This window comes from Phasianus colchicus, chromosome 7, assembly GCF_987193195.1.
Source record: "Phasianus colchicus chromosome 7, bPhaCol1.hap1.1, whole genome shotgun sequence".
Classification (NCBI taxonomy): domain Eukaryota; kingdom Metazoa; phylum Chordata; class Aves; order Galliformes; family Phasianidae; genus Phasianus; species Phasianus colchicus.
This window is the reverse complement of record NC_143442.1, coordinates 32,018,545-32,040,959: the sequence shown is the minus strand read 5'-3', so window position 1 is coordinate 32,040,959 and position 22,415 is coordinate 32,018,545. Positions and strand designations below refer to the sequence as shown.

At 45.6% G+C, this 22,415-nt stretch overlaps 1 protein-coding gene across 9 annotated transcripts in view; it reads right to left on the bottom strand.

Moving 5' to 3' along the window:
* The window catches only part of MAP2 (microtubule associated protein 2), a 158,497-nt gene that overhangs the window by 74,722 nt on the left and 61,360 nt on the right, over positions 1–22,415 (bottom strand). For all 9 annotated transcript variants that reach the window (XM_090144435.1, XM_090144427.1, XM_090144428.1 and 6 more), the window contains exon 4: positions 12,516–12,575. The gene's annotated coding sequence lies outside the window, so the exon portion shown is untranslated. The remainder of the gene's footprint in view (positions 1–12,515; positions 12,576–22,415) is intronic.

Genomic DNA, 22,415 nt, shown 5'->3' with positions numbered 1-22,415 from the left:
GGTCGGCGGTGGGGCATGTGTTTCAGACTGCTTGTCCTAAATGAAAAGGAAAACATACAAGACTTCTGCAGCTCCAAGCATTTCATCTATAAAATATTTACATTTAGTATCTCATGAGACCTCTTATAAGTGGCAGCTCAGGATACATCGCCAGGTCCTTCTGGAAGGGCCATCTGTCTTCCCATGTCCTCATGTCCTTCTTCCGCAGAGTGTTTTCAGCTCGTCCTCCTGTTTGTTCCCAACATAACCATGAGCTCAGTGTCACTGTGTGCTGTCTGCAGACTTTTAGCATAAGGAGGTCAAGTTGGTATTACAGGAAAATGCGCACCCTCCTTCTTCAGCTGGTGAACCAGCCCCTTCCGAGTGGCAGGGCGTAGTCTGCAGAGCTTGGTTTTGCTGCATCAGCAGAGGGCTGAACACGTGGAAGAACATGTGTCTGGGCTGTAATCTGGTGTTTCAGCTAGAAACTTCTAAGGCCAACAAAGCTGTTCATTTGCTAGCGCCTGGCTGTGTAATAGGTGTTTTTCATTTACAATGTAATACAGTCTGTGTCATACCGTGTATTTTCCTTTATAGTTTGTTAAACATTGATGCTCAGCAGGGAGCTGTGAAATTCCATCACATTTGATGGGAAAAGGGATGTCTTTAAAAGCTGCCTCCTGCAGCTTTCACCCCAATATGCATTTTCCTCATTCCTCTGTTAATTAACTTCCGGTTTTCCCTCCTGAACTTATTACCCAGTTCATTCCCTGCAACTTGCCTCCATCGTGTTGCTTTTCCATCCTCATCTTCCCCCACACACCCATCATCAACAAAACCACTTCTGGCTAAGAAAGCATAATAAGCCTGACTGCCAGAGGGAAAAAGAGCAAGCACTATGCGTCTGAGCCCAAGCTGCCCTTCCCAAGCAGAGTTCAACCACTCAAAGGAGCACCCCGTGCTTCCACTACCCTCTTCCCTCAGCACATTGCTGTTGAGCAACAGAGAGCAAGGAACTCATCCCAAGTACCGTCTCAGAAGTGTAACAGGACTTGCAGCGATCCAGCCCAGGCCATAGCCCAAAAATCAGACTGAGGTTCCTGACTGCTCACAGATCAGCACAATGCAGAGAGACAGACAGTATTCAGAACAGCTGGGCACCCCACTTCTCAGTCCACATGTCCTCCTACCTCGAGTTTCTGAGGCAAGCAGCAGCCAATACTTGCTCTGCAGTAACACAGACCATGCAGTACAGAAGAGCACTCTTGTTAAATGCAAAACACCCTTACCAAGCTGTGAAGACATACCCACAAAGAAACAGATGCTAGGTTTAGGAATAGACCAAAACAACTGGCCCAACAGTAGGCTCCCCTCTTTGGCCTCATTCCTCTCCCACCCACTCTCAGATGCAGAGGTGCAGACAGCTCAGCCCCACGTGGATCCCGAGTAGCCCTGCCACCAGTGTTAAACTCTTGAGAACAGAAACCTCGGGGAAGGCACTGAGGATCCTCCATCAGCTTACAGATCCTGAAAGTCTCCTCTTACCCCATACATGCTTTCTGCACGCCATCTGGCTGAGCTGGGGCCTTTTCCAAGAATACAGTATTGAGGTAGTTCCCAGCACTGCTGGTGCCCCACATTATGCACTGTCAGCAACAGAGAGATGATGAAAAGCCTCCCCCGTCCCACTTATTTTAAAATAAAATACCTGTATGTTATATAAAGGATTCTTCTGCTGCCCTTATAGCCGTTTCCAATTTGAGAAAGCATTTATATGAATGAGGCTGCAGCACAAACCAAAAGAAAGAATAAAATCCTAAAGCTCCTTTTCCGGAAGCGCTGCTAAGATCAAACCCCACTGTGTGCATGCCAATCAGCAGAGATTTCCAGAACGGATTTACTCTGCTGCTTTGTCAGTGTTCTCTGGGAATATTACAGAAGCCAGGAGATTTTTCTTGAAGCAAATTGTTACTTGGCCTTCAAAAAGGCACCTCACTTGATACAGAAGGATTTGGGGTGGGAGGAGCTCCTAAATGGCAATCCTTGTTATTTCAGTTGACTTCGCATTAGTGAGCATTTTAGAGGAGCTGTACTTGGCAAAATGGGAATTGTTAACATCTGGCTAATAAAGACAACAATACCCACATCATTATACTTGACACAGACCCATGATCAAGTGCAAAAAATTACCATTTAAAAGATAGAGTTGATCATTCAAACACCAACCATTCAACTTGCACGCTGCTTTGAAGAATATACTGCGCTATGCTTTGCTGTACAGCTTCCAAGGAGCATTGCTCATCACCATTTGCAGCTTCTGAAATGGGGGTGGCATTCTTCCTTTTTCCACGCAAGAAGTGACTATTGAGACAACATGTTTTTAAATAGAAGGCTTCTTTATATCAATACTAAATGCACACAACTGTGACGGGAAGTCACTGTGGAAACAGTTCTCTCCATTTAGCTCATGTTTCATTGCTGTCTCTGTTTCCTATCACAAAAAAAAAGGACACGTCTATATTTTCCTCAGCTCTCGACCTTTCTCTGTTGCTTTACCTGTTTGGAATCCCAGGAGGTCTTAACATGAAAGATTTCCAATATCCATTGAGAGATTCACGCGCACTGCCCAAAGCTCTCCTAAACTTCTCGTGCCAGAACCACCTTCTGCTGCAAGCAGGGGAAGGGAAAGGCACAGGAAGAGTTTGCATTAGGGTGGATTAGGACAGCATTCAGAGACATCTGCTCAAATTCCCTGGCATGTTCTCAGTCAGTTCTATGGAAAGTGCCAGGGAAAATATTCTGATGACCCAAATGAAGGCACTTTTCACTCCAGGTCTTCATCAAAATCTAGAAAAAAAATATTCCTGCTGCCTTAGTTCCTAATGTTCATTTTCCCATTTCAGCCACTCCTGTGCAAGGAAGCCATAGGATCACAGAAATGGAAGGAGGCAACCAAGGCCTGGTGATGTATCACACTAGGAAATACACTGAGGGCCCATGACTGTCCCCTCTCTGCAAACCACTGCAGAGCATTTATGCATAGTCAAATTAGATGTGAAAGGGCATAAATGAACGACTACCAAACAATGAGCTCCTTTGCAGAAAAAGGCCTAAAAAGCTGATTTATTCACAAGGAAGAAGAGCAGCCTCACTGCAAAGCAAATGAAAACTGTGCAAGTCTATGGAGACACTGAGAGCTTTCTTCCCGTAGCTGAGATGCAGCTTTTCTTTCCCAAAGCAAAGGGCAGCACTCTGTTTTACTGGTAATGCTGTTAGCTCTGTAAATTTTACTTTCAGCACCTCTCTGAAGGTGTGGGTCTGCCCCTACTGAGAAAGTCAGACACATCCATGCCAAGGTCGCCGACGTGCGTTAATCACCCACAATACACAGACAAGGTTGTAATCCTTCTACAGGTTGGGCAGGCAGATCCATTTGGGAACGTAATGTTAACCTCCTGCAGGCAAGAGATAGTTAAAAACAAGAAACAAAAAACCACCAGCTCATTCCTACAAGTATTTAACATTTTGTCAGGAAAAACCAGCTTCCATCTCAGCAGCAAAGAGCAAGCACTGACTTATGTTTCCTGACACCCCAAGAACTACTGGCTCACATTCCCCTGTTCCCTGCCTATCTGCAGGACTACAAATACGCTGCAGTATAAATTCATTAAGTAACACAGAGTGCAACAAATTAAAGCATTTTCATTACACACAGCAAGGAAGCAGACCATCTAGAGGTCAGAGTGCCTGATTCCATAGGTTACCATGTTTTAAGCATGTGGCACTTTCGAGATCAATTCATTAACAGAAAGCGAAGCATTCAATTCAGATCCTCCCTGATTTCCTTTTAACCCCTTCCTGCTGCTCTCTGCACTACTGATACATACTGCAATCAATGAAAATCCCATATTTGTTCCCCAGCTATGGCATTTACGCGTATGTTTTGATGGGGCTCACGTTCCTGGTAGTGAAACAAAATACCTGCCAATAAGGGAACTACAGGAATTACAAATACAGGGGAAATGTGATGCCAGAACACATCTGAAAGAATTTATAAGCAGCGTAAGGAGTACATTACACATTTGTTTAATTGCACCCTGTTTACATAAAAGACAACAATAGAACATGGTAAAAGCAGAACAGGATTTTCTGCATTCAGCAACACTTCCTTCCATTTTCCTTCCCTTGTCATCTCTGCACCAGAAACACTGAAATAACCAGCACTGCTGCAGTTGTAATGACTTAACACCCACCTCAAGCACATACAGAAAAAGACTAATTTTGTAAGCTTCAGCGCTTTTAAATTATGTTTGTTACCATGAGAACTTGATTAAAATGCCACCTACAAGCTTGCAGAAAGGGGGAAAAACAACAACATCAACAACAAAAAATCTCCTTTTAATCAGTGGTAGTACACTTGCTGCATTGCAGCATTTTCATGAGCTCCACAACCTTCTGCAGTGAGAGGCAGCAGAGATGATGCCCAGATACATTTTGCTGAATACTTTATTCTGGACAAAATTTAGCTGACGGTGTGGTTGTCACCCACCACTATTACAAAACATTCCGTTCAAGGAAGATGAAGCACATATGTACGTTCTGCCCCACGTCACAGATTTGAAACTAGAACATTAAGTGCATGAGCAAAGCAAGGGCAGCCCTGACAGCCACCTGGGACAACAAGGTATTTGTTGTGTGATCTGAGACAAATCAAATCTACTCTGAGTAATTTACTGGCCACCTAGTAAAGGAGTCGCCTCCTGCAACCCTTTTTAAGAAAAGATGGACACTTATACTTATCCATAAGAAAAAACTCACCATTATTCTAATTATTCTAATTCTAATTCTAATTAAGAGCCAGACTGCATCCCATTTAAAATGAGACTACAATGAATTTTCTCATGAAAGACTAATCCCCTCTTGAGAATAGCATCCATGTTAGAGCATAAGGTCTTCTCTAAAGGCTTTCACACAAATCAGCCCAAAGAGCACACATCTGTTACCAGCGGAGGGCACAGCCCAGAGACCCTGGCTGCCATCTTCTAAGGAGGAAAACGCAAACTGGAGCAGGTAGTTCTGTTATTCCTTCACCTGCATTTTCATACAATGTTGTAAACTGTTCTACTCACCATAGAAAACAATGCATTCTTCATCAGAGGAGGTGACAGACCTATGATATGGCATCATGGGACAACAGATGCTGGTGGTGCCTTCTACGAGTTGCTCAGGTATGAATGGAAATAGTAGCACGAGGACTCGAGGGCACTGGGAGAAGGGTATTCTGGGGCTGCTGGAAGCTCTCAAACATGCAGCAAAACACACACAGAGGCCAATGGGCATATCAGAGATGGGAGTGGAATGTGGTGCAAAGAAGTCTCAGAGTGCTGACCGAGGCTAGCAGGACCAGCTCAGTGAGATCGCTGATGCTTTTTACACCTTGCCTTCTCTATTTCTTTCTGCTAACTGCAGTGAACCTGGAATCCTGCTCCCATAGGGGTAAAAGAAGAGTAAGATGAATGTCATGATTATCCAGACCTCCTGGTGATGAAAACAACATTTCTCTACTTTGCATTCAACGAAAAGCCTGGCTTATTTTTCAAAGGCATGGATTTTCCAGAAGATTAACAACACTAGCAATTATAAGGTACTTCATTGAATAAAGAGATTTCTATTTTATTATCTATGGACTGCTGAGGTTATGATTGTCTCATCTCTTCTCTGGGTTAATGTAATTTATTATTTGCTGCCACTTTGTCCTCTTCCATTGGGCATTAGCTGCATACAGTTTGCTAAAAGCAACCAAAGGAGAGCCTGCATGCCACGCTCATAAGAATCTGCACCAGCAGAGGTGACTCACTGTCACTGTCACCACTGCTGAAACGCACCACGCACTGCCTCCCTGCGCTCACACCCACTGCCTGGTCTCCATAAATGTTCACCAAGTGTCAATGAATGTCAGTGAGTGCCATTTTTTCCGCGTGGAGGAATTCAAGGACATACCTTTGCTTCATATGCTCTTCCATGTCAGACACCATTCTGTCAGTCCGTCCCTTTGCTGCCATCTGTCACACAGCAACACGATATAACAAAATATTGGTGGGAGAGTTCAACTTCTACTGCCATACCACCAACATCCACCTCTGATGCTGTGGGCCAACATCATACAACAGGAGGCAGTACTTCCAGAGCAGCCCTCATTTATGTTCTTATAGTAATGAGGATCTTCCCCAGGGCAGAACAGCTCTACATCTAAAGCACTGAGCTGCAAGATCAGAGTTCAGTCCAGGGCTCTGCTCCATGACCTTGAACTTATGAATAAATAAGCCCGTGCTTCAGTTCTCCCATCTGTAAAACATGAATTAGCACATTCACGCTGTCCGTAACTTGCCTATTTGTGCTGCAAATCCTTCAGGGCAAGGGCTGTCTCTTTACATCTGTGTGAGGATGCTCTGGCTCCCAACCAATGTCTTCATATCCAGATTTCGGAAAGTTTTGTTCAAGGAACTACACTGACCAGACACGGCATCTGCCTGGAGGCAGCATGACAAACTTTTTCATGCAGTAACCCAAAAGGAGAAGATTGCAACACGGGCCTCTGACATCAGTGCTCAAATAGCTTCCTGAGCATGCTGGAGAAATAGAGAGGCCCAAGACATAATGTGCCTCCTTGAATGCTCTGCAAAATGCAGCAGCCCGGAGCTTTGGATGTTCAACTTCTCTGGTCTCTGAGAGACCAGAAACTCTGCTCTGCCCCCCTGGTCCTGCCGAAAGGGACCCTTAAAGCCCCTGCTATCAAGAATACCCCCAGTTCAAAACCTGTATGTAAAGTCTCAGATGAAGGCTGCAGCCCAGCTACCACATCACGGAGCCCCTGTTGATGATGCCAATGTAAAAAACAAAAGAAAGAAAATTATTCCATGTTTGTAAGGCTGCTGGCCTGACCAACTAGACTGCCTCTAAACAACCTAGTACCCCCACAGACTCTCCATAACACTTTCTCCCTCTTTCCTCCAGTGATCTATATAAAGCTTTCTGCATTTCTTCTTCTGATAACTGCTCATTTCTAAAATTCCTTTTATAAACAACTGCCTTTGGTAGCAATTAAAAATGTGATATGTTGAAGTGCCAGAATCCACAAGTAGTGCCATAAATCACAAGATATGCATGTAGTCCCTGCTTCCAACTTCTCTCCACAGCTACGTAACAGGTCCTTAACATTTCTTCCTGACATTAAAGCAGCACTGATTCCATCGGTTAATTCAGCTGAAGATGTGTCAATGTTCACACAACCCAAAAATACTTGCTCCCTAATTCTCTCACTATGCTTGTGCTCCGGTTGCCTGTCTCTGCTGTGTCTGTCCACACACATCACTGTGAATCACACTGCCCAACTGCTGCCACATTTGACAGAAGACACTAAGCTCCTACCTACCACCTTAGGAAATCCACAGATGGTAGAAGAGATGAAAGACATGAATGCCTCTGTGGATGGAGATACATAAGGAGAAGAGCTCAGCCCTTATTTCTCCTATGGTCCTGGATACCAACCTACGTTGCAAATACCACCAATCATTTTAACTGAACTCAAATCAGTATGAAGACTCTACTTCAGGCATTTCAAAGTAGATTTCCTCTGAAAGGTATAGAAACATTCAAGTTGCAGAAGGAATGCTTTTCCAGATCTTCCTTACTTTGTTCAGGCCAGAAAAGAAAAAAAAAAAAAAGAAAAAAAAAGCTTATCTTGGTTTAATTTGCTATTTTTATTGCTAGTGGAAATAAAACATCTAAATTCTGCACTTGGGGAAAAAGAGGGGATGGCGTCTGATTCCATCTAGGACAAACCTTCAGCTTAATTTTTAATGGAGCTGAAGTGCTTTGTCCATTTCAGTTATCTGCTGCATTGGTCAGTATGTAGAATATGGAGTTGCATTAGTAACTGAACTGTCACTGAATTAGAAAAACATATTCCTAATGGAAAACATTCTAAACCGCAGAGAGACAGACCCGGTGTTGTGTATTTCGTAACTCTCAATACACTGGATTTTAAGAAGGAAAACAAAAAAAACCAACCCACAAATATAACAGAATTAGATCCCTAGCTAGCTGCATAATGTATGTGTTTTCATGCTGCTATGTCCCAAGTGAACTGCAACACATGAGTACTGATTTCCATCTACGATTTCCCAGCGTGAACTACAGGGTCTCTCAGCTGGTAATTACACCAGCAAACATGGTCTTACCAGCATGCTGTCTGCTCCTCACATCTCTGTGTCTCTTCCTACGTCTGAGTGTAAGCTCTCTGGGCTCTGGAATAACTCCACAGTTGGAGCACACAGCATCTAACACAACAGTGATCTAAGGCAGACTTGGACACCTAGTTACTAATATTATGGTACTTAGAGCACTGAATCGCAGAGCGTTAACAAGAGTCACAGCAAAAGCTGTTGCACACAGTAGCTCGCTCCCAGGCACACTGCCATTAACCCCAGACTTGATCCTGCTGTGTCTAATTCTGTTTTCATTCCATTCATAAAGTAGAAGCAAACTCCTTCTGTGTTCTTACAATTTTTCACAGCAAAATTATGTAATTGTATAAGCAAGGGAAATTTTTTTTGCACAAAGAGGTTTTAACTGAAAGGAGGATACTAGGGAGTTACTACAGCACGCTACAGAGGAGTCTTACAGACATAGGTAGGGATAACATTATCAACTAATTGATAAGAAAGGGCTGTTGATTGAGCACCTCGACATCTGCCCCACACATCGCACACAAACACAGCAAAAGGCCAAACAGGCAAACTGACAGTTTTATTACACAAATGTCCTGGAGCCTTCTGATAATGAATTTGAAGATGATTTGGAAAACAAAGAGGAGAACAAGCTGTCTCTCTAATGTCAAGCTCTCCCTTTACACGAGAAGGCCCCAGCAGAGCATGGCTCCTGCACTGTTATCCCACTCCCTGAGCAGTTCTTCCAGCTGCCCAGCATGTCAGAGCCAGAGAATGGACTGATTCATAACTTCCTGCTTCAGAAGGAACCCGAGTCTCAGAGGGGTTAGAAAGGAGGGAAAAAAATGACTCATCTTAAGGATGACAACTAGAATAGTTTCTGGTCACGATTATGGGGAGTTTTCTTTCATCAGCTGTGCTGGAAAGAACATTATGATTCAAACATCTGTTCTTCTCATAAGCTCCACTCCTCAACACAAACGAATCCGCGCCTCTCACAAACCCCTCTCATGCCAAAATGCTCACAGCACTCCCATTACTCCCACTATCTGTTTCAGAAACGTGTTTACTAACATCACTGCTTACACCCAGTAACTCAGCCCTAACTCTGGGCATCAGGTTTTCTAGCATTGAGCCCAAAGGGGCCAGGACTGCTGAAGCAGCCAGTGAATTGTGCTACAAGGACACTCAAAGCTCTCCCTTGGAGTGGGATCATTTTTTCCACGACAGCGTGGCAGGCAGCACTGACTTCCAACCCCAGCCCTGCCACCAGCCAGTCAGGCACTTCATGGAAGACTTCCATGGAACTCAGCACTAGGAAGCTATGTGAAAATTCAACATTAGCACACTGGACCGCTTCTTGCGCTGCAGGAAGCACTGTGTTGACTGTACTGTCAGAGATGCAAAAGAAAATATGCTTCTCAACTGCTCCTAAGTTTCCATGCGAGCTAGAAACACCAGCTCACCTTCCTTATTTTTGCTCCTCTGAAATATGGCACAGCAGTGGGAAGGCCTAGTGCTGGTGCCAGCTGCTGATCATGACAAAAGCACTGAGCATGAGCTGCAGTGCACAGAACAGTCCAGCTTCCCTTCCTCACCAACCTCGTCCTGCAAAACAACCTGTCACTGTTCAGCATTATGCAGGGGAAAGTAAGGAAGACATTTTCCCCTTCTCCCCCAGGCTCTCTGGCCCACCTCCTGGGCCCACAGAGCTGGCGAGCTGCTTACCAAAAAGCTGCAGCAAGTCATGTCATCTCTGCCTGTCAGTTCCTCCCTGAACAATCTTGCTTCTGGGCTGTAAACAGGTTTGAAGCATCTACTAGTGACTCAGCCTGAAAGGTAGGATTATTACTAACACCAGCACCATCATCATCACGATTTACCAGTGACAGGGGACATTCTCCTTCCTTTCCATTGCTTAACAACCATGCCTGAGGCCTTTCAAAATGCAGCAAATGCTGATGATAGCAGATAAATACAAGTAAGTCGGTTCTGCTGTTCTGGCTTTTGTTCAAAACAGGCGTTTTTAAAGGAGAGTACAGAAAATGACTATTAAGATCACAAGAAAGGAGGAAAGAGGTAGGTTGATTATACAATCAATAACAGCACTCCCTTCAAAGCAAGAAAAAAGTAGACTGATGACAAAGGATAAACGCAGAAGAAAAAAAACAAAGGCTGGTTATGTGCCATTGACAAATTTCAGCTGGAAGCTAGGGATTCTAGCTCACAGTGCAGTTGCAGAACAGCCCACTGGTCAGTAGGAGACTGCTTTTAAGAGACTGGTTGCTGCTGAAGGAGGGCTGGATGCCATGCTGGAAGTGAGACAGGGTGTGCCAAGAGCCTTATTCAATCCTTCTACAGTTGCTTAGTGGAGATGCCTCCTTGCACCTCGCCCAGTGCCAAGCAGGAGATACACAAGCCAGCAGCGTAGGAGAAGGCAGAGCCAGCAGGGGCACAAATGTTCTCCCTGAGCATGCTGCAGGTCCACCTTGGTCCCATGCTGTCCATAAACATATAAACATAGCACCATCATAGAGTCATATTGCTTTTGAAGCCAGTACTTCAGCTCTAAATGCTAGGAACAGGCTACACTGATACGACAGCTCAGCAATGTGATCTGTCACCCTTCTGTAGCCTTCTGTGCCACCCTGCTGGTTGTGTCACTTCCCCTGCCCACCCAAGCCCACCCAAGCCCCAGCCCCGGTGATGCCCTTGCACAGGATGCACTGGGACAAGCTCCTTTCCCAGAGCCCCAACCTCCTTTATCAAAGCTTTCCCCATCACCCACTTGCTGCTCATTATTTTTCCTAGTTTTCACTGCCGTTTTTAGTCTTTACAGGGACAAAGGACAGCTCATGCTCATGAGATGTTATCATGCCTTCACTGATACAGTGAACCTGCACAGGAAAACCTAGCCTTTCCTTCTCTTTCATTTCAAACCCACTTGCCCTCTTCTTAAAACTGCAGCACCAAGAGGCTATGGGATGCTCCACGGTCTTCTTATTTCAGGAGTAATAATTCAGAGCAATCAGTTAAATATGAGGCATTCACAGACTGCTTAAGCCCAGCAAAGCAGATGTCTGAGGATTTTACCATCAGCAGAGAAATGGGGACCGCAATGAAACTGCCCGTTACTTTAAATCTACAAAGCTAATTTAATCCTCCATTTCATAGTTGCGCGTGGCTGCAAGGCTACTTCAGGGCCATGGGAAAATTCCTGAAGCGTACAGGATCAGTACAAGCAGCGCTGTGCTGCCCCAGGGCATGCCAAGAGCTGAGTGTTCCTTCCCAAAGTGCTGGCATATCCTCGGGCACATTGCTGCCACCACAAAACCCCCCTGGATGTTTAGGGTCAGAATGCATCTAAGCAAGTGCAAATGCATGTAGGGTGGGAGAAGCCTGCGTCCCCTCTCCAGCAGCACATCCCTCAGGGACAGGAGAGGCTGGCACACATGGCCCTCATCAAAAAACAGCACCTTGCATAACTTCAGTAAAACAAGGTCCAGAATGGACTGCCCACTTCTGATGAATATCAGTCACCATTAACTGCTTTCTCCCCCACTCTCATATCCTGAAGTTCAAAATCGTGTCCTTCAGAATTTCAAACTTATGCTTGAGTGAAGAGTAACTATGTCCATCTGTAAGTTAAATTAATAAATACCTATGAAGAAATACTGGTAAAGCAAGTATCTGCTCATCAGTACTGTAAAGGCAATGCAGGTTCCCTATAAAACTTGGCTTCAAGTGTCATAGAGAGTTTTCAGTTGTCTGAGATGGGCTCTCTTGAAAGATTTCTTTCTTCCAAAGAAGAGAAAATGTTCATTTCTCAGATCTAATTCAACCATTTTCAATTCTGAAGACAGGGCAGTGCTAGCTTATCACTGCTCTGCCAAACTCTTCCCAAATTTTCAGTGGCACAGCTCAGCACAGCACAGGGCATGCTGAACCAGAGCTGGGTGCAGGAGCGCCGTCAGCTCTTTCAGATGCTCTCTTTCAGTATCAACACCACCTTAACAGTCTCTCCAGTCTGAGCTGTAAGCAGGTCCTCGCTAAGCCAAACCAGGAAGACAGCTCTGTAGGCAATGGGCACAGTGGCTCCCACCAGACACAAGATGCTTTGAAAATAAAAAAAAACAAGGAGCAAACTAAAAGAAAACACCACAAAACACAAGCGGGAAAGTGGGAACTAACCCCAGAAAAATAAAGTGTTCCAGGAGTTAGAAAAGTTTTCTTGCTCTTTTCTCAATTCTCAAAGCCAGGTAAAGCAGCCTCCTTGTGGAACTGTTCTAGCAATAAAAAAGGTCATACCTGTTCAAGCAGATGATAGGGTGCTCTGTGTGGTTGTTAAACAAGGAAAACTCTCTGTTCCTATAAAAAAAAATAGAGAGATACACACTCTATTTAGTCCCTGTTCAGTTAGTTTAGCACAAATTCAACACTGTAAGGACTGAGATGCTACATACTTCTACAGGAGGGGCTGTGAAGACTTCCCCCCTTGACGCAGTTAATTTGCAGAGGTTACACCACAGACATTGATAACCCCCTCTTGTGATGCCTTTCATTCTGTGAGAAATGCTTGGGCAGTAACAGCAACCAACCTGTTCAAGCAGGCTCTTCTGCGTGTCCTGCCTACACACCCTCTCCCTATTGCAAGTCTTTCACCAGAGTACACTGGACAAATACTGTGGATGCAAACAGCAGTCTGGCACTGAAATGGTCACTGTCAGTGAGAAAGGTAGCCCCAAAGGGGTATGATGGAGACTGCTGGTACCACCGCCTGTGTTTAAGGCTGCCTCTCATTTGCTTTTAACTTCAGTGATTTTAATCAGACCCTCCTTCTTTCGCACGGAGTGGATCTCCTTGCCTGCACCACGATGCTGGTGCAAGGCTGCGCTAGCTGCAGTGCTTCACCAGTTTGCCCAAGCAACACCCAGCAAGAACTGAATGATTCTGCTGCTTTGAAGGGGAAGGTTTCAGACAATTCTGACAGCAAATGAAGGGAGAGTGACTGCTCCAACACACTGCAGAGGCTGTCAGAGGAGTGTACCATCCACTCACATGCAATAATTAGTGACATGAAACGAGCTGTATGGAAGCGCAGCTCCAGCTACCATCAGTTCTAACCCCCACAGGATGAAGAGGAATGTTAAAATGAGCTAATTAAGCTAGCAGAAAGATCGATGTTCTGGACAGCCAAGCGTTCAGCACTCCGTGTCCTAGCAGCCCTCCTGTGTGTCACCCATACAAACAACACTGTGCAGCCCATGCCCAAAAAGGTGGCTCTTGGGAGGGTTAAACGCCTGGGGCAACAGCATTCAGCACTGAGACACCTGGCAGCAGGCAGCCAGGTGACCAGATAGCATTTTAAGGAATAAACAAAAATAATAATTAGCTCTGTACTTACACACACACATTTATCATCAGCATTGAACACACGCTCCAGTTGCCCGAATTGAAACCTCAATCAACTCTCCGCTGAAGGTCTACCACAATAAATGTGATTTTAGCCTGCAGCTGAATATCAAATATACCAAACAATCAAAATACAGTCTGCCAGAAGTGGGAAGCATTTTTCTGTCCCAGGAATTTGCTGGGGACAGGCTGTAATCAGCAATCCCACCTCCTCCTGACCAGGACGAAAATGAGACATTTCAGAGAATCTCCCCCAAGGAAACAGGATGGACATCGGCCCACAGCGCAGAGCTGGCAGCTCCAGACTCAAAGCATTGATCTAGAAAGCAAGAAGTTGCATTTAAGTGCCTGTGAGAATCTGGTCCCACTAATATGAATGGAGTTTTTGACTTTCTCTGAGCATCTCCTAGTAATCACATGCAGAATGCATTAGGAAAGCTTCCTTTTTGTGTGTATACATACACCTATAGTATTTTTTTTTTGTCCCTCTTGCTTCAGACAAAAATCCTCAAAGAATTTGTCCCAGTGAGGAATGCACTGAAACTGGCAGGCTTTACACCAGTCTCATGTTGTGATGAAGGGATGCACTGGCCCACCAGTTTCAGCACTGCAGGGGATGGCACCTGCTCTGCTCTGAATGCTGCCTTTCCAGAGGGATGTGGCCCAAAACAGATGAGCTGCATTTCACTGCTAATAGGAAGCTGCAGTGGAAACCTTTCGGTCTTTCTATTTATTCAAAAGAATAAAGCACCTGTCTCACTCAGAGATGTGGATGCCCCATCCCTGGTGACATTCAAGGTCAGGCTGGACCACGCTTTAAGCAACCCAATGGAGCTGTGTCTCCGCCCACTGCAGAGGAGTTGGGCCAGATGATCTTTAAGGACCCCTTTCAACTCAAACTATTTTGTGATTGTGTGATACTTCTCCTCCTTCCAGTTTAGGGGTCTTTTCCAAAGACTGCCACATGACCTACCACACATTTACTGTGATGAGGACAAAGCACATACTTTCCTTATGCTGATCCACCTCCACCCCTCAGCAAGGTACAGTGCTTCCATTCCAGCCCCTCTGCCGGAGGCCCAGCTCTGCTTTGGAGTCATCAGCTTCACTCAGCCGCCTGCAGAGCAGCACTTCTAGAGCTATTAACTCTCCCATCTGAGAACTTGTTTTTTGCTCCTCATTCCCCAGAGCAGTGTGCAAGCAATGATAAAACCTAAATTGCCACAAATTACTTTTAAGCATTTTGTGTTTTGCGCAATACTGCATTATACACGACAGTCTGCAAACATTCCGATCCATTAGCACCAAAGGTTTCCACATAGCTTTTTCCTTTCAGAATACTCTCTCTTCCTTTCCCTTAATGTTTTCCTCCCAGCAGCAGAGCCTTCAAATAATACAAATATTCCTCTTCTACCCAGCAGGCCTGTAAAAAGTTTTAATGCTGCAAAAATGAGCAATGCCATCCCAAATTTATTTATTCTAAATGCTAATTAATTGCTTCTGTGTTACAAATGACTGGATTACTCCTAACGTTTCTTAATTCCCACAGTTTAAGTAGCACTGCTTGTCCAACAACCACAGAAATCTCTTTTCCACTATACTAATCCACATCAAATTTTTCGGTCTGTTAAAATAAATGTCAAAACCCTACAACTCTGAAAAAGTCATTTTGCAGAGAAAAGCATCCCATGACTGCTGCTGCAGGTCGGGGCAGCTCACGGCCATGGAGGAGCAGACAGTCAGAACCAAAGCTGATGGGGAGGCGGAGATGGGAAAGATTAAAAGCTCTCTCAGCATCCAAGAATCTTGGGTAAGTGGAGCCTGAAATATGCTGCAGACAGGAGACACTGTTCAATCATTTATGGAAATCAAGGTTAGCAGTGTCAGCATAGTTGGCTGAGGAGGAAAGTTTCCTCATCTTGGCGCAGAAATAACTTGGCTATGCTAGTGGCTGCCAGTAAGGAATAAAGAAAGGAAAGAGAAGGACAAGGAAGGCAAAGGATAAAACGCGTGCATCAATATTTTCACAGCTTGCACACAGCAGCCCAGCTAGGACCCTGAGGGGGTTTATGTTTCAGGAGCCTCAGAGATGGAGACAATTGCTACATTTGATGAAAATATACGGTGTCTGGGTTTTACAAATGGTGTCTCCAATACTGCATATGATTTTCTAACTAGCAGGAAAGAAATCATTCTGCTAACAATTACTGTTGAGCAAAGGGCCACAAAAATGAACTGAGGAACACCTCCCATATGAGAAAAGACTGAGTAACCTGGGTCTGTTCAGCCTGGGGAAAAGAAGATTGACGGGGGATCTGATTAATGTTAATAAATATAAAAAGGGAGATGGGAGGCAAATGGATGAGGCCGGGCTCTTCTTGGTGGTGGGCAGCAATAGGACAAGGAACAATGGCCTAAAAATTGAACATAGGAGGTTCCATACTAATGTGTGGAAGAACTTCTTTACAGTAAGGGTGATGGAGCACTGAACAGGATGCCCAGAGAGAGGGTGGGGTCTCCTTCCATGGAGATATTCCAGTCCTGGCTACATGCTTCCCTGTGCGACCTACTGCAGGGTGCCTGCTTTAGCAGGGGGGGGTGCACTCTATCTCTTGAAGTCCCTTCTGACCCTTCAGCTTATGTGATTCTGTGATTTTGCCCTGCTCGCTAGCATAGACGTGTCATCAACACCACATCTCTCTTAACTACAGCTTCCTTGCTTTGTAGTTGCTCAGTTGCTCAGAAGATAGGTCTGGGGGCTGTTCTCCTAATCTTGTCGAGACGAATTTTCATGCATACTGCTTGAAAGATGTGCCACCTGCTATTTTATATCTATAATTTATTGCATAATGAGCTCCCATAAACTCTTACAATAGCTTAAGAGTCTTGTAAAGTGAATTGCTCACCTATTTTTTCTCAGTTCGTCAGCAAAGCAAGAAGATCTCAGGTCACCAAGTTCCCCCAGAATACACTGTCTCAGCCCCGGATTCCCCTTGTGGCACAGCCTTAGAGGCTTCCTCCAGTGAGGACTTGGCCTCCAGGAGAAGGGCTGCATAAAACCCTGTTAATTGAGAGGTGCTGGCATAGCACTATCCCACATCTTTTGCCATTTGCTTTAAGAAACCTCAGCTATTTCAGAAACCCATTAAACTGCTGTGTAGACGAGATGCATCTTCACAGGCTTGAGAGGAAAAGCTCACTGGACTCATTGTCAGAAAAGAACTGCTTGCTCCAGTCATTTAGTGAAATGGGAACTAGCAACCCTCTAAGCTGGTAGCCAAGAATAAGTATTTCATTAAGATCTGAGATGTCCACCTCTGTACCATACACCAGAAAAATGTATGCTACCACACTTGGGTCTAGCATTCTCACACACATACTGCTCCGAAACTGGGAAGCTGGAGACCTGTTCCTTTGAGACATTACTTCAGTATAACCTGACATCTCACCAAGACTTTGCCAGACACCACTAAGTTTGTAAGACAGAATCACATTTTTTTTTCCCTAAAGGAACAGGGGAAAAAAAACCAACACATTTTGGAATAATGTATGGTACTACACGTACCTTACTTAATACTGCATTTAATCTGTCTTCAGACTAACAGTACTTCCTAAAACAAGCCCACAGCCTTCAGTAAGCTCACGGATGTAAAACCAAAAGCACATGTTGAAATGAGCTCTTTTCCCAAGCAGAGCTCTTGCAATGAAGGAAGCCAGGATGTGTCAAGACTATAGGGGGCTTTGCCTCAGTCCTGGGTGACAGACACCACCATCAACAGAGAAAATCAGCCATTGCCTTTCATGTATATACACAAGCCTTGACAGTCACGCTGCTGCAAACCAACAGCATGAGTCTTTCTCTTACACACTGTGCTAATTTGGAGGAAGGCATGGAGAGGAAGGGAAGGAAGGAACAAGAGGGCTGAGGAGGTGAGATGAAGTGCCAGAACAAAGCATGGTGATGAGAAACGATGTGCAGCTGGGCAGAGCCGCTTCCAGCTCTGCTAAATACAGATCTAGGGAGGCTGAAAATGCACTGTCCAGAGCAGGCACAGGGCAGGTCCACACTGTGATGTTCCAAGAATATGCTTCCACCCAGCACACAGAAGGCATGCTCTTGGCTGCTCTTGTTGAGTCCTATCCTACCTGAGCAGAGGGAGACACAGAGCAGAGGGAAAACAACATCTACAGTCCCACACTACGCTCTCTGCTGCTCCCATTTCCAGGCTTCCTTGTTTAAAGGTGACATGAGCATCTCCTCCCAGCAGTACTCATGACTGCCAGAAAGGCACAGCCCGTGCATGGGGTGAAGGTGTACTGCAGCTGGGACAGACAAGGCAAAGGCTCTGCCTTTCAAAGAGCAGCACAGGAGTCTTCCCCATTACTGCAGGTCTCAAGCAGGCAGGAATGGGTCTTTCTGCAACTGAGGAATGAGGGAGGACATGAGAGGGCTTAGAAAGCAAGAGGTATTTCACTGGCTTGGCTCCATCCTCCTGACAGAGGCTCTTTTTCAAAAGCACCAATTTTACTCATCCTGCAGACTTTCCTATGTTCTACAAGGCAAGCAGAACATTTTCCCAGTACATCTTATACCCAAAACTCAACAGTGTTTCAGAGGTGTGATGGAAACGTCAAGACAGACACAATAAAAATATGTCACATTTTTTTTTGCTTGGCTCTGGTTTATTTTTCTTGCCAGCATGATATTACACAATATAAAGTGTAATTCAAAACTTCAGAAGATGACTCTGATGAAAAAGTAATAAAATCCCACTTTACACTTTTTCAAACTGCAAGAATATCGTGTGGGTCATTGAGTGAGCTACTTACTACCTGAGGGGAAAACCACAGTTACTCAGCTCCTGCTGCTCTCTGCCAGTAAGGAGGCCCAACTACACAGAGAATCAGAATCACTTGAGTTGGAAGGGACCTTTAAAGGTCATCTAGCCCAACTCCCCTGCAATAAACACATATCTACATCCCAGCATTATCTTGATGCCGTGCAGTGCGTAATTCCATCCTCTTGCATAACCAAGCACAGCCCCTTGCCTGTGTGTAAGTTACCATGAGGCATGCTATGCCAGAAGAGCAACAGCTGAGGAGCATCTCCAGAGTTGCAGGGGGAAGCCACCTTAACTTACAGCCACAGGTTCCTGCAGTCAGCTGGCTGCATGTTATCCAATTTGTAACCATCCTAAGTTAACTTTATGGAGCAGAGAACAGGCTGTGCAAATTGAGCAGTATCCATGACAACCACATTTGAGCTGAGGATTTGCACTGAGATGGATGCATTTGAGAGAAAGAAGCCCAAAGCACCAAATGAGGTAAGGGACACAGAAGACACAGGCTAGAACATACTCTCTACAGCATGGATCAATTGCGACACGCGTGCCACCAGATATGCCCAAGGTAAATGTGAATAAAACCATTGCCAGAAAACCTGTACCCATGTATACAGCTTGGGAACATACGTGGCAGTACCAGCAGAACAAGGCCAGCAGGCATTCCCTGCCTTTCCGGGAGACATTTTGCTACCACACCTTGGATTTCTGCTTCTTCCTTCACCCCATTTCACAGCACCTTAGCTGAGCACTGACCACATTCTCTGACACCTTAAGGAAGCTTTCCTGGCACACATGAAAGGAACCACATAGCTTTGCTGATGACTGTACTGCCAGTCCCCTTCTGCACGCATCCCAGTAGTACGCACGCTTCCACAGCTGCAGAGCTAAAGGTCCCAGAGGCTTTAAGCCTTTCATCTTCTAAATCACCCCCTAAACTGCTTATCTCTGTTAGCAATCTGGAATGCACAAGTCGCCTGTCACAGGGTGAGGGGGAATTATAGCAAGTAAAGTCATTCAGTAGTTGAGTACAGGGAGCTTTTTGCTTGCTTTGCCAGGGTTTTGAGCACATCGCCTGCCATTGCTGCCTCCAGGCCTACAGGAAAATGCTGCACGAACAGCACACTCAGGCATCCTGGGACAGTCCCTGTGAGCTGACAGCAGTCTAATGGGGCCATGGCACAGCAGCTCGGGAACGGCAAGCAGGACAGCCCAGCAGGCAACTCCCTCCTTCAGCTTCAGCACCGGGCAAGCTCTGATATCTTCTTGCAAACGCATGGAGGTACCTCAACAGGCTGGATTTCAAGCTTGGCGAGTGCCAGCCTCCCTATCCTACCAGTGCAGGGGAACTAGAACCAGTAGCTCACCTGGCCTGCAGCAGGGATGCACCACAAGAGATTGCACAGAAAGGGCAGGGAAGGACAGCAGTCCCTGAGGACAGAACCATCTCCACTTCCCTGGGTGGACAATCTAAGTAAGGCAGCAGTCATGGTTAAGACACAGTTGTCCCAAGCCATCTGCTTAACCCTGCTGCAGGATTGCCCTGCTGGCAGCCAGAGTGATGAGAAAACATAGTTCCATGTGCCGTCACTGTTTGACTTTGCATTGGAAGGCTGTGCATGGGAGAACCAACATACAAACAGCCAGACACAGCCACTAGGAGCTTCACACTCCACAAAGCCACCCCTAGCGGAAGGAAATGAGCTCACATGCATGCCCTTCTACAACGCAATAAGAAGCAAGGACATAAGAAGTAACAATCTTTAATAGAACTTGTCTCCTTGTCACTCAGACATAATCTATCCTCAAACTATAGATGCATCATCACTTCATTTTTCACTTGACCAGAGCCTATACTCATGAAAGAGGAATATCTCCCCCAGCCCAGGGACTGTTCTGGCTCTGCACTGCTGAAGCAACCACACCTGCTATGAAATTCCTCTTCCTGTGCATCTGGCTCCTGCCATGTGGCAAAACACTAGTGACCTGCTGGTGACTTAAGTAAATGAGTAATGCCTGATGCCAGAGAGAAACTGATACCAGGATCAGCTAGGGAGAAATGTTCCTGCCACGAAACAGGAGCAGGAAGTGTTTTTTGCCTGACAGCAGGCCAACTGGTGGGAGACTCAGAGATGCTTAGGAGAAATGGGTCCCACAAGTGCCACAGGTGTATGGCCCCCAGGGGTGAAACTGTAGGAAAGCGGTCTGAGGAGGCTGAAGAACTTCAGTCCCTAAAATCAAGTAGTTCTTAATTTTGTATTTAATAAATCAATAAAGCATTAGCCCAAACTCTTCTCCTGCACTGCCTGATATAGGAAAGCCCTTGCCTGTTGGCAGCAGGGTACGGGGGGGTTTGGCTGATGGAATTTCAGACACAGTCTGGTCTCAGTGCATGCAGGCAACAAATTTGTGAAAGAGGGACTGGGCAGAGGGCTGCCACAAAACAGACTTTCAAGCTGGGGTGGAGGCTCCAAAGCAGACTGCGAGGCTCCAAAGCAGGGTTCATATCTCTCCAAAACAGACATGTAAGCAATCACTGGTCACTGAGTATCACACCACTATGCTCAGCAAGCCAGTCGCCCTCCATGGCACAGCTGGTAAACAAAGCCTGGAGCCAGACTGGCAGCAGATAGCAGCAACTCCTCCGTTCCCTTGGGGTCCACAGCACCTGCTCACCAGCCCCCCTGCTCTGCTGGGCCCAGGGGATGCACCCCACAGCTTCCTTCCAAGCCCTCACGCCCCCAACCAGCAGCAGCAGTGCCATCTCCATCACAAGTGGCACAGAGGGCCAGCCTCGCAGCTGGGAGCAGCAATCGTGCTTCCCAGCTGTGTTTAGGCTCCGTGGGCACTTAGAAGTGCATCCTGTCATTAATCTACTCTGCCTGTCTGCTGGGCTCTTGGGAGAGAATTTCTTTGCTTTCACAAGGCTTTCTGCTTAAGAAGTGGGCAACAGGGGTGGAAGCAAACAACGTCCCCATAAATAAAGCTAAGGACAAGTCCAGCTGCTGCCTGCTTGATCAGTGACATTTTTCCCATCTCTCTCTCTTCATTTAAATTTGCTGATTCCCTTTGTTTTTGTTTTGCTTTTATAAGTTTTTATAAGTTTGTTCTGCATTTATATGCCAGTGCAGTGTCCCCAGGGCATGCCGTGCACACCTCTCAGTACCAGCAGCAGCCGAAGCCCAGGCTGGGTCCATACTCCATAGCCTCAGCCCAGAGCCTTACTGACACAAAGCTTTTTAGCTGAGGAGTTTGCTGTGAGGGCTCTCTCGTGTAATGTATACATATTCCAACCTGTTGTTTATTTGAAAAGTCTGTAGTTCCTGTGAAACCAAATGTTCTGTATTTAATAGCTTAAGCTATAAGTCATAAAAGCCAAATTCAGACTATACATTATTAAGAAATAGGGATCCAGATGGCTAGCTGAGGTCAGGATGAGGGCAGCCTGCCCATAAAGAACGCACTTGTGTGTCCTTATTAAAGTTTAGGGATTTAATAGAAACAAGAATGTTTTTCTTTCGAGCACTTATTTCAGATAATTTTGTTTACTTTAATAAAAAACGGACATCTTTCACAAAGTTTTGAACAACTAGAAGCTGCCAGGAGTAGGAGACCCCTATCCTGTGGTTTCACAAGGAACTGCTGCACCACTGTCTCACTTAATTAAAAAATAAGGCTAGCAAGTAAGTACCTTTGTTAGAAGCCAAAGCTGAGTCGAGGTTCTGCAATTTTGGGCAATCTTCCTGTGATGGCTTAGGGTCTGGAAATCCTATAGAAAGCTGCAACACCGCCTCTGTTTGACAGCCATCTGCTCGGGCAGGATGAGCCCATGTCACAGACTGCCTCTCGCTGCGGGAGGTTTGGCATCAGTCAGTGCTGCACAAAGCACTGGTGGGGATAGTGGGGCTGATGCTGCTTAGCCACGTTGAACAGAGAGCAGCAGCTGAAGTAGCCA